This window comes from Phyllobates terribilis, unplaced genomic scaffold, assembly GCF_046119375.1.
Source record: "Phyllobates terribilis strain yellow unplaced genomic scaffold, ASM4611937v1 Scaffold_9__5_contigs__length_417890890, whole genome shotgun sequence".
In the NCBI taxonomy this organism is placed as follows: domain Eukaryota; kingdom Metazoa; phylum Chordata; class Amphibia; order Anura; family Dendrobatidae; genus Phyllobates; species Phyllobates terribilis.
The window spans coordinates 340,583,022-340,596,790 of record NW_027362769.1 but is presented as its reverse complement, the minus strand read 5'-3'; positions in this window follow the sequence as shown (position 1 = coordinate 340,596,790).

Sequence of the window (13,769 nt, the reverse complement as noted above, 5' to 3'; positions counted from 1 at the left end):
TATTTAGTTGAGGCTATACTGGGTGTTGCTGCTTTCAATTCAATAAAAAGATAGCCTGCGGCTGTTTCACAAGATCAGCACTTTCTCAGGGCATGCCGTGATGCCTTGAAAGAGCGCTGATCTGGTGAAACGGCTGTAGGCTATGTGCTCCATACTTCCTCTCACCTGTTTTTGTACATGCATCAGCAGCTTGTCCTGATTTTGTCCTAACTTCAACTTTATCTGCACCCAGGAGAGGCTGATAGAGTTAAAAACAATGATGGGGTAGGGAACCGTCAGTTCTCTAGGTTCTGCCGTTCAGTCAGTGCCCTCTGCCTGGCCTAAGGCTCAGAGGAGCAGGCTCAAGGACGTCACTAGAACATGCCTGCTGGGCCGGGAGGCATCGTACTATGTGGTGTGCATAAAAGGGGTATTGTACTGTTGTGGGAATATTAAGGGGTTTCTATAGGGGGATAATACCTATGTGGGTGTGTGGTGCCCCTGCGGGTCCAGTTGCCACAGTGGTACTACATCTCAGGTAAGGAGGGAGCACTACCCCGGACCCACACACTCACATCCAACACTACACCACTCCTGAAGTAAGGTCCAGATAGCTCCTAAGGGAGAGCACAGGCCTGGTCCCTGTCAGGAGGGTGGAACTAAGTAGAGTAGGTGGGTGGAGGAAGTAGTTTAGGGGAGCACAGACAGAAGAGTATAAAAAGCAGGGTAGAAACATGTAGAAAGAGTCTGGTACTAGGAGTGAGAGACGAAGGGAGGACCGTGGAGAAGTGGGGTCCAGAGGGGCCCAGCAGTAGGAGAGTGAGGAGAGAAGATCGGAGCACTTGGAGGGGCTCCAGAGAGAGAAGGGATCCCAGGGGCACGGCGAAAGCGGGATGCCACCCGTGCGCCCGAGTTCACGCTGACCGTGGAGGGATCAAGGCCGCAGGACGGGACCGGCCCCAGACTACTTTAAGGCTCAGCTAGCAAACCGGAGGTTGCGGTATCTTCATGTGCCATAGCCACAGTCCACACACAATCGCTGAAAAGGTGGCCATATACACTGTGTTCCAAATTATTATGCAAATAATATTTTCTCAGATTTTCCCAAATTACCTATATGAATTGCAGTCATTGTAATTTTCCAGTCAAATAACTATTAGGGTACAATTGAAAGGTTTTTGTACAAACTGCCTATGATAACAGTATATGTTTTAAAAAAAAAACAACTCAAACTGCACTCAAAATGCATGTTCCAAATTATTATGCACAGCAGAGTTTTCAACCTTTTAATTTTAATAAAGAACAAAAAAATGGTCATTTTTGAAATTATAAGCATTAGCAGGTTATTACAAACTGAAATCAAACAGTTTTCAACTCAAAACTTTATTCTAGGTGATGTTACATTTGCACATAGGACCGCTTGTTCGAAAGGAGCTTCTGAACTCTCTCGTCCATTGAATTTGTCAGGTTTTGGATGGTTTCTGCTTTAATTGTTTTGCATGAGGACAGAATACCCTTCCAGAGCTGTTGCTTAGATGTGAACTGCCTCCCGCCATCATAGACACTCCTTTTGATGATGCTCCAGAGGTTCTCAATGGGGTTGAGGTCAGGGAGCATGGGTGCCTCACCATAAGTTTGTCCCCTTTTATGCCCATAGCAGCCAGAGATGCAGATGTGTTATGTGCAGCATGAGACGGGGCATTATCATGCATGAAAATGATCTTGCTGCAGAATGCACGGTTCTTCTACTTGAACCATGGAAGGAAGTGCTGTGTGAGAAACTCAACATACATTATGGAGTTCATCTTTACCCCTTCAGAGATCCTAAAAGGGCTGTCAATCTCTCTCCCCATGATTCCAGCCCAAAACATTACTCCACCTCCTCCTTGTTAGCACCGTAGCCGTGTTTGCATGGGGTGTCCATCAACCAGCCATCCTCCACTCCATCCATCTGGACCATCGAGATAATTTCATGCATGATAATGCCCCGTCTCATGCTGCACATAACACATCTACATCCCTGGCTGCTATGGGCATAAAAGGGGACAAACTTATGGTGTGGCACCCATGCTCCCCTGACCTCAACCCATTGAGAACCTCTGGAGCATCATCAAAAGGAGTGTCTATGATGGCGGGAGGCAGTTCACATCTAAGCAACCGCTCTGGGAGGGTATTCTGTCCTCATGCAAAACAATTGGAAGCAGAAACCATCCAAAACCTGACAAATTCAATGGACTAGAGAGTTCAGAAGCTCCTTTCGAACAAGCGGTCCTATGTGCAAATGTAACATCACCTAGAATAAAGTTTTGAGTTGAAAACTGTTTGATTTCAGTTTGTAATAACCTGCTAATGCTTATAATTTCAAAAATGACCATTTTTTTGTTATTTATTAAAATGAAAAGGTTGAAAACTCTGCTGTGCATAATAATTTGGAATATGCAATGTGAGTGCAGTTTGAGTTTTTTTTTTTTTTTTAAATATACTGTTATCATAGGCAGTTTGCACAAAAACCTTTCAATTGTACTCTAATAGTTATTTGACTGGAAAATTACAATGACTGCAATTCATATAGGTAATTTGGGAAAATCTGAGAAAATATTATTTGCATAATAATTTGGAACACAGTGTAGGACAAAGGGGACAGACCGGACGTCTCCCAACAAGGCCCGTGGCCACTTGCTCGGGACACAGTGTGTGAGGCGCAGGGCAGGAGGGCGAGAGCCAGCGCAGAGAGAGACAACCTGGAAAGGTACACAGAAAGGGGTCCCGTGCAAGTGCACCCAAGTTACCTGAGAGTTGGCTGGATCACTTCCCCGGAGGACACAGGACGACGTGGGCAGTTATAATCTGGCCATTGTAACCTGGAGCATCTTGACAACTGTGAGTAAATACTTGAAGACTGCACCCCACTGTGTCCTTGACTAATTGCTGCGCCACCTGCCTTGCACTACACCAGCAACATCTATCTCTAAAATCCACCATACACTGCCCTAGAGCTTAGCTCTGCCCGTGGAGAGCTGCACTATCTCTGCTGCGTCACCATCAACTCCAGAGGATCTGCACCGCAGCGGCAGCCCCATATAGCCGCATACCACGGGTGGTGTCACGAACATTATCCCCAAAACTTTATTTCCCCAATTGACTGTTCTTTATTGACCGCCCTGGGCCACGGACCGGGACACTGGCACCGTAACAACCCCAATAGAACCGACCGGCCCGGCTACCGAGTACCCCACGGCCCCAGGGGGCGCGTCAGGTACACAAAAAGGACTGGCCAAGTTTAGAGATGTTGCTTAGGGTGAAAAAAAATACAATATTATGTGCTCCTCTTTCCTATCTTCGTTCTTGCAGTGCATGGTTGTTTGGCATTTTTATTGAAGTGATTGTGTTTTTTGGCCAATATATGGCATTGACACCTTACTTGTATAAGGCTATATGATACTTGATATTTGGGCGACATATATCGGTGTCCAAAGCGATCATGTCGCACACAGCAACATCCAAAGTAAGGCCGACCCTATGATTTCAATAGCATCGTGTGGCACCGCTAAAATAAGTGTATTCCTTTGTAGACTTTTGCAGAAATTTCTTATTGGATAATATTTTAGACAAGAGTTTGGCGAGGCTTTACCCAGTGTTATACCTGGCAGTTCTGACCGGAGACAGGATGATTTTGTGGTTCTAAATTCCAGATGGTTCTAAATACTGTGTGATTATGGATCAGTGATTCATGGCCGTCTATGTCATCTCGAGCACAGAATAAACATCCCTCGTTCCATCCTGTAGACACCTTTCCGAGTTAGAGCATAATGAGATGTCTATTGAAAGTAGTAAAAATCCTGAACACTAGAAAAGGTGATTTTTTTTTTTACTGTGACTGTAATAAGCCATTACTTCTTATACAGATGCCATAATATAACATAATTGTGTCACCCAGGGGGAATATAGGGGACTCGGTACCCGGGCCTTTTACCTTGTTTAGGAGGTCACGGTAGTCGGCTCCCGGGCCTGTACTCTGGGTCTCTCTTTTAAAAGGGGTTTTAGTGTACAGTTTGTCTCGTGATGCCACCTGTGGTTTCCGGTAATGGTTACCGGCGCTGCTGCAGACCTCCGGGGGGTGATGGGATGGCAGCTGGGATGTTTCTGCTCCCCACAGGCAGAGCGGGCCCCCGGGGCAGTGTAGGTGCAAATGGTGGTGATGCTGGGGCTAGTAGTGCAGGAGAGATGGTGCAGCAGGAGTAACTGACAGAGAAAGGGGATTCACTTTAGTACCTTTACTGGTGCGGATGTCAGGTACGGTCCAGGGTACTCGGTAGGAAGGGTGCACTTCAGGACTTCTCCCCAGTGAGCGGGTATAAGGCCTCCTGGTCCGTGTCTCCATCTCTCTGAGCTCCTGGCCAGCCTGCAACTGAGCCTAGCTTCTGTGTCATGCTGTTCCTTCACCTGTCGCTTGGTAGTAGGACCTTTTTCTGGCAACCACTATCCCTGGACGCCGGGGCCTTCGTGGTTCCTAGTCCTGTCAAAGGTTTAGCTTCAGGTCGACCAGGGACTTGTAGTCCTACTGGTATGCCGGTGATCCCTACTGGGCATAAAGGACCCTGTAGGCGCGGACCCGGTGTCCGGTTTGTGTCTTGGGGTGAGCCTATGATGCTCCTCTGCCCCCTCAACTCCTCTCTCCTCTCCTCTTTACCTCCGGCCACACTCGGGGCCCTCAATACAGCAGAAGATGTGCTGCGTCTTCACTGCTCTCAGTGGCAGCACACTCTCTCTCAGACTGAGACTCACTGCTCAACTGAACTGCCTGGCTCCACCCTCCATATATATATCTCCCTAACGGGCTCCCTCTGGTGGTATGAGGTGGAAGGGTGGAGGTGTTTGTTTGTAATGAGGGCCTCTTGTGGAGAAGTCCATCCATGCACCCTTTTTGGTCCTGTGGTACCTGTGAACAGCAGGGTGCCACATAATCACATGTCCGCAAACTCTATGATGCAGTTGCGTAGTCAGTACTAGTGGGGTTGTAGACATGTGATGCTCCTGTGAAGCTCAATAGAGTCTGGTCCCCTGTTTAGAGGGTCCCCCTACATTGCTATTGAAAGAATCTAGAGGGAAAAACCATGCAAACTCCATGGGCCAATTTAATATATCGATGCATGAAATTCACATATTATTGCTATTTTTGCAAAAGTTCTATCCCTGATAATTAGTTTATGGCATCTAATATGACCACGGGGCACCAAATGTGCAGACTGTTAAGCTTCATAGGGGCCCAGTAGGTTATGGGTCTACTACTTCCCTGTATTCCATATATTTGAAAAGTGACGAGTGTACTGTTTGAGAGACATAATAGGAGGGCTCTATTTGAGGATATTGACAATTTGAGACCTCAGCGGTCAAGTTAACGGAAGAATAAGAAGTCATCTCTTCTGGTCGCTGGAGCATGGATGTGGCCATGTTATTCCTCTCAAGTAATTTTGCTATAGTTGCATAGAGCACATTTATTTGTAGCCTTCATTAAATCAGCAATTTCTAGCTTCTTATAGGGGTTTTACCATGTTTGAAAGGGATAATTTCCTGATCGCTGGGGGTCCAACTGCTGGGACCCATGCAGACCCGAACAACTGGGGTTCTGTAGAACCCCATGTGAATGGAACAATGGTTGATCATGTGCACTTCTACTCCATTTATTTTCTATGTCAACGCAGTTGACAGCCGAGCGCAGCATTCGACTGGTCTTTGGCACTCCCATTAAGGATCTCGAGATCGGTGGGAATCTCATCGGTTGGACCCCCAGCGATTAGGAAATGATCCCCTATTCTATAGATGGGGAAAAACTTCCAAACTTAGTGCAACCTCTTTAAAGGAAACCTGTCGACACCACGGGCAAAATGAATCACAGAACAACTCCTTTATTGCAGCCATGTATTTTAACTATTAAATAAATTTTAGAGAAAACATTTTGAAAAGGTGGCCAGGGATGATGCAAGTCAGATGACTAGGCCGAGGCAAGTCCCAGTGGCTCCTCACCTGCCCGGTGAAAAGGTGGCCACGGATGATGCAAGTCAGATGAAAAGGCCGAGGCAAGTCCCAGTGGCTTCTCACCTGCCCGGTGCAAAGGTGGCCAGGGATGATGCAAGTCAGATGACTAGGCCAAGGCAAGTCCCAGTGGCTTCCCACCTGCCTGGATCCCATAGACTTACAGGTCTCTCCCTATGTGTGGGGACCAGCCTGTTGGACAAGTCATCCAAGTCACATTGTCCTCTGCCGTTTTTTCAAAATACTCTGAAATGCAGCAATGTTTTAGATTGAAACAACCACAGCTGTAATTACGCAGCCAGTGTCTGCATGTAATTTGGGCAGTATGATTCAGATGGCAGGTTCCCTTTAAAGAGACAAACAGCATGCCTGGTGGTTTTTGTAAAATTTCTATCTCTGGCTAAGTAACGTTCACTCCTCTATTAGTAAGATCTGCTGACAGAAATATGATGTCATTAGTAGTGTTGAGCCACCCCCGTAGTGTTCGGGTTCGGTTCGGTTCGTCGAACACCGGGATGTTCGAGGAACTGTTCGTCGAACTGTTCGTCGAACACCTTAGAACACCGTCGAACACCGTTAAAACCAATGGCAGGCAAACAAAAACACATAGAAACACATAGAAAACACCTGCAAAGGTGTCCAAAAGCTGACAAACTGCTCAGAAGACACTCTCTTTAAAAAAGCCGGCCGGCAAATTCAGCAGCGGCATACACCGGTACCCGACAATTTAGACAAGAAGGAATAGAGCATCACACATAGATTAGATAGATAGAAACATGTCAGTCACACATATAAGAAGCACAGTGACAGTGTTGGTTACTGCACTTGTCATTTAGTGTAAAGGATTTATTAAAAAAAATATTAGTGTTTTCATGCACTGTCTCTTTAAAAAAGCCGGCCGGCAATTCAGCATCTGTACCCGACAATTTAGAACAGAAAGAATAGAGCTTCACACATAGATTAGATAGATAGAAACATGTCAGTCACATATATAATAAGTATAGTGATAGTGTTGCTTACTGTACTTGTCATTTAGTGTAAAGGATTTATTTAAAAAAATAATAGTGTTTTCATGCACTGTCTCTTTAAAAAAGCCGGCCGGCAATTCAGCAGCGGTACCCGACAATTTAGAACAGAAAGATAGAGCATCACACATAGATTAGATAGATAGAAACATGTCAGTCACATATATATGAAGTACAGTGATAGTGTTGGTTACTGTACTTGTCATTTAGTATTAAAATAAAGGATTTATTATTAAAAAAATTGGCGTGGGGTTCCCCTTAATTTTAGGCTCTAGCGGAGGTTAAGCAGACGGCTGGGGCAGATGTTTGAAGCCTGGGAAGGGGGTAATACCCACGGAGCTTCCCAGGCTACTAATATCAGCCCCCAGCTGAATACATAGCCTTTACTAGCTATTAAAATGGGGGACCCCCCAAAAAAAATGACGTGGGGTCCCCCCTAATTTAATAGCTAGCAAAGGCTAGGCAGACAGCTGGGGGCTGATATTAATAGCCCAGGAAGGGAGCCATGAATATTGGCCCCCTCCCAGGCTAGAAACACCAGCCGTCAGCCGCCCCAGAAATGGCGCATTCATAGGATGCGCCAATTCTGGCACTTAGCCTCGCTCTTCCACGCTGCCCTGGTGCGGTGGCAGGGGGTAATAGGGTTGGGGTTGATGTCAGCTTATAATGCCAGCTGACATCAAGCCCAGGTTAGTAATGGAGAGGCGTCTATAAGACACCCCCATTACTAACCCCATAGTCAAAGTTAAAAAAAAACACAAACACCCAGAATAAAGTCCTTTAATTGAAATAAAGACACAATCCTTTATTGTTCTAAATTAAACCATACTTACCATCACGCCCATTCCAGCTGAAGCCAACGATCTCCTGCAATAAAAGAAAAATAATAAAGCAACCTCATCCTTACCTTTCCATGGTTCCCACGACAGCTTCAGCTCTGCTACATCGAGATGACAGGCTGGACCGCAGCAGAACGCTGCCATCCAGCCTGTCATCCCGCAGACACTGAGAAGCGCAGGCTTGCTTGCGCTGCTCAGCGTCTCTCTGTGACGACATCCAGATGAGCCGAGTTCATGTCCAATGAACTCGGCTCACCTCATGCACGTCCAATGAACTCGGCTCACCTCATGCACGTCACTGACAGCGTGGGAAAATTCTCACGCTGAAGCGCTGATTGCAGGAGAATTTTCCCACGCTGTCAGTGACGTGCAGGAGGTGAGCTGAGTTCATTGGACATGAGCTCACCTCATGCACATCACTGACAGCGTGGGAGAATTCTCCTGCACTCAGCACTTCAGCGTGAGAATTTTCCCACGCTGTCAGTGACGTGCATGAGGTGAGCCGAGTTCATTGGACATGACCTCGGCTCATCTGGATGCCGTCACAGCGAGACAGTGAGGAGCGCAAACATGCCTGCGCTTCTCAGTGTCTGCGGGATGACAGACTGGATGGCAGCGTTCTGCTGCGGTCCAGCCAGTCATCTCGATGTAGCAGAGCTGAAGCTGTCGTGGGAACCATGGAAAGGTAAGGATGAGGTTGGTTTATTATTTTTCTTTTATTGCAGGAGATCGTTGGCTTCAGCTGGAATGGGTGTGATGGTAAGTATGGTTTAATTTAGAACAATAAAGAATTGTGTCTTTATTTCAATTAAAGGACTTTATTCTGGGTGTTGTGTTTTTTTTAAATACTTTACTAGAAATTCATGGCGGTCATGTCTAATACTGGCGTGACCCCATGAATTTTGGGCTTGGGGCCAGCTGATAATACCAAGCTGGCCCTAACCCCTTTATTACCCAGTGAGCCACCGCACCAGGGCCCTGGATGAGTTGGGTACAGCGCCAGAAGATGGCGCTTCTATGAACGCGCCATTTTCCGGGGTAGCTGCGGACTGCAATTTGCAGCGGGGGGGGCCCAGAAAGCTTGGGCCTCCCTGCACTGCAGATTCCAGCCCCCAGCTGCCTAGTTGTACCTGGCTGGACACAAAAATAGGGCGAAGCCCCACGTACTTTTTTTTTAATTATTTCATGAAATTCATGAAATAATTAAGAAAAAAAGGGCTTCCCTATATTGTTGTGTCCGGCCAGGTACAAATAGGCAGCTGGTGGTTGGGGGCAGCCCGTTCCTGCCTGCTGTACCTGGCTGGACACAAATATAGTGCGAAGCCCCACTTCAATTTTTTTTAATTATTTCATGAAATTCATGAAATAATTAAGAAAAAAAGGGCTTCCCTATATTGTTGTGTCCGGCCAGGTACAAATAGGCAGCTGGTGGATGGGGGCAGCCCGTTCCTGCCTGCTGTACCTGGCTGGACACAAATATAGTGCGAAGCCCCACTTCAATTTTTTTAAATTATTTCAGGAAATTCATGAAATAATTTAAAAAAAATTGACGTGGGGCTTCGCACTATATTTGTGTCCAGCCAGGTACAGCAGGCAGGAACGGGCTGCCCCCAACCACCAGCTGCCTATTTGTACCTGGCCGGACACAACAATATAGGGAAGCCCTTTTTTTCTTAATTATTTCATGAAATAATTTAAAGAAAATTGACGTGGGGCTTCGCCCTGTTTTTGTGTCCAGCCAGGTACAACTAGGCAGCTGGGGGCTGGAATCCGCAGCGCAGGGAGGCCCAAGCTTTCTGGGCCACCCCCGCTGCAAATTGCAGTCCGCAGCCACCCCGGAAAATGGCGCGTTCATAGAAGCGCCATCTTCTGGCGCTGTACCCAACTCATCCAGGGCCCTGATGCGGTGGCTCACTGGGTAATAAAGGGGTTAGGGCCAGCTTGGCATTATCAGCTGGCCCTAAGCCCGAAATTCATGGGGTCACGCCAATATTAGACATGACCACCATGAATTTCTAGTAAAGTATTTAAAAAAAACACAACACCCAGAAAAAAGTCCTTTAATTGAAATAAACACACAATTCTTTATTGTTCTAAATTAAACCATACTTACCATCACGCCCATTCCAGCTGAAGCCAACGATCTCCTGAAATAAAAGAAAAATAATAAAGCAACATCATCCTTACCTTTCCATGGTTCCCAGGACCGGTCCAGCTCTGCTACATCGAGATGACAGGCTGGACCGCAGCAGAACGCTGCCATCCAGCCTCTCATCCCGCAGACACTGAGAAGCGCAGGCTTGCTTGCGCTCCACAGTGTCTCTCTGTGAGGGCATCCAGATGAGCCGAGTTCATGTCCAATGAACTCGGCTCACCTCATGCACGTCACTGACAGCGTGGGAAAATTCTCCTGCACTCAGCGCTTCAGCGTGGGAGAATTCTCACACTGAAGCGCTGAGTGCAGGAGAATTCTCCCACGCTGTCAGTGACGTGCAGGAGGTGAGCTGAGTTCATTGGACATGAGCTCACCTTATGCACGTCACTGACAGCGTGGGAGAATTCTCCTGCACTCACCGCTTCAGCGTGAGAATTTTCCCACGCTGTCAGTGACGTGCATGAGGTGAGCCGAGTTCATTGGACATGAACTCGGCTCATCTGGATGTCGTCACAGAGAGACGCTGAGCAGCGCAAGCAAGCCTGCGCTTCTCAGTGTCTGCGGGATGAGAGGCTGGATGGCAGCGTTCTGCTGCGGTCCAGCCTGTCATCTCGATGTAGCAGAGCTGAAGCTGTCGTGGGAACCATGGAAAGGTAAGGATGAGGTTGCTTTATTATTTTTCTTTTATTGCAGGAGATCGTTGGCTTCAGCTGGAATGGGCGTGACGGTAAGTATGGTTTAATTTAGAACAATAAAGGATTGTGTCTTTATTTCAATTAAAGGACTTTATTCTGGGTGTTTGTGTTTTTTTTAACTTTGACTATGGGGTTAGTAATGGGGGTGTCTTATAGACGCCTCTCCATTACTAACCTGGGCTTGATGTCAGCTGGCATTATAAGCTGACATCAACCCCAACCCTATTACCCCCTGCCACCGCACCAGGGCAGCGTGGAAGAGCGAGGCTAAGTGCCAGAATTGGCGCATCCTATGAATGCGCCATTTCTGGGGCGGCTGACGGCTGGTGTTTCTAGCCTGGGAGGGGGCCAATATTCATGGCTCCCTTCCTGGGCTATTAATATCAGCCCCCAGCTGTCTGCCTAGCCTTTGCTAGCTATTAAATTAGGGGGGACCCCACGTCATTTTTTTTGGGGTGTCCCCCATTTTAATAGCTAGTAAAGGCTATGTATTCAGCTGGGGGCTGATATTAGTAGCCTGGGAAGCTCCCTGGGTATTACCCCCTTCCCAGGCTTCAAACATCAGCCCCAGCCGTCTGCTTAACCTCCGCTAGAGCCTAAAATTAAGGGGAACCCCACGCCAATTTTTTTAATAATAAATCCTTTATTTTAATACTAAATGACAAGTACAGTAACCAACACTGTCACTGTACTTATTATATATGTGACTGACATGTTTCTATCTATCTAATCTATGTGTGAAGCTCTATTCTGTCTGTTATAAATTGTCGGGTACCGCTGCTGAATTGCCGGCCGGCTTTTTTAAAGAGACGGTGCATGAAAACACTATTATTTTTTTTGATAAATCCTTTACGCTAAATGACAAGTACAGTAAGCAACACTGTCACTGTACTTCGTATATATGTGGCTGACATGTTTATATCTATCTAATCTATGTGTGAAGCTCTATTCTGTCTGTTATAAATTGTCGGGTACCGCTGCTGAATTGCCGGCCGGCTTTCTTAAAGAGACGGTGCATGAAAACACTATTATTTTTTTTGATAAATCCTTTACGCTAAATGACAAGTACAGTAAGCAGCACTTTCACTGTACTTCGTATATATGTGGCTGACATGTTTATATCTATCTAATCTATGTGTGAAGCTCTATTCTTTCGGTTCTAAATTGTCGGGTACAGGTGTATGCCGCTGCTGAATTGCCGGCTTTTCATGTTTCACTGTTGGCACTGTTCCCATCGATTTGGGCAATCACTGTAATGCCACAACCACCATGGCTGTGACATTACAGTGAGTGGCAGACAATCCCTGCATGATTGGTGCTCTAAATAGCGCCAGACATGCAGGACACGCTTTTGGTGCACGAACAGTTATCGAACATAACCTCGAACAGCCGAATTTTTTGCAAATCGTTCGGGTTCGTCGAACAACTCGAACACCGCCCAAAACAGCTCGAATTTGAGATTGGCGAACAGTTCTAGTCGAACACCGCTCATCTCTAGTCATTAGTAACATGTCTTACCTTACGTGCTAAATTAATCACTTTCTTGAGTTAGGATGAATCTCCCACATACAAAAACATATAGGAGGCCACATTAAAGAAGACATTCGATGGCTCAAAAATATAATTTATTCATTAGGATGTTTTTTTAGTTCTTTGGCTTCAAAATAATTCCATATTCTACTTTCTTTCTTCATGGACACCTTTAAATTATGATGTATTTAAAGAGATTATCCAGATTTGATGCCCCTAGATACAGATCTGAGCAATGATGCCAATTGTACAGCAAGTGACCTCTGCAGGCACTGATTGGCTGCAGTGGTCACATGCTGACTGATTGTAAACCAGGATAATTGAAGGAATGTCAATTCCTTCTGAGCAGTGGTGGGCTTGCTTTTTGAGATGGATTCTCTAAGCTGTAGTTCAGGGTTAAGAACACGGATCAAAAGTGAATGCACAGTTAAAGCAGATAGTCAATTTAGGACTTGCAGCAAACAAATTGTTAAAGGCAGAGTTGTATGCTATCTGCAGACAGACAGCCAATTGTAGATGTATGATATCAGCAAACAAATGGTTAACTGCAAGGCAGCAAGGATGAACAGGGAAACTGGTTACTTGTTTGCAGAGAAGATTACACACAGTTGCAGTAGATTAATGTGAACAGCACAGTGTTATCAGAGAAGAGTTGTTATGGTCACAACAGACCAATGGTTAACTGCAAGACAGCAATGAAGGACAAGAAAACTGCATGCTTGCTTGCAGAGAAGATTACATACTTTTGCAGCAAAGTTGAGTGAACAACACCATTGTAAGCAGATACAAGTTTATCATGCTTACAGCAGACAAATAGTTAACCACAAGTCTGATCTGGGAAGCAAATGCAGATAATTGATAAACAAGCAGGAGTTCACTGAAGAGTTGATTAGCCAATTCAGTGAAGTGGATGGTGAAGCAAACTCCTGAAAAACATGTGGTAACTGAATGCTCTGCATCCTGAATACGACAGCACATAACTGTCTGAGTAGGTCTTTAAGGCCCTTAGGTGATGGTGTCAAAGGTGGCACAATGGGACCTGGCCCTAGGGAAGGAACCAAGAGCTGGAGCTCTAAAGTTTTTCTATATACCGTGGGGAAAATAAGTATTTGAATACACTACCGATTTTGCAAGTTTTCCCACCTACAAAGAATGGAGAGGTCTGTAATTTCTATCGTAGGTACACTTCAACTGTGAAAGATAGAATCTAAAAACAAAAAAACAGAAAATCACATTGTATGATTTTTAAATAATTAAATTGCATTTTATTCCATAAAATAAGTATTTTATCACATACCAACCAGCAAGAATTCTGGCTCTCACAGATCTGTTAGTTTTTCTTTAAAAAGCCGCCTAATCGGCACTCATTAATTGTATTAATTGCACCTGTTTGAACTTATTACCTGTATAAAGGCATCATTCCATGCACTCAATCAATCACACTCCAACCTCTGCACCATGGCCAAGACCAAAGAGCTGTCTAAGGACACCAGGGACAAAATTGTAGACCTGC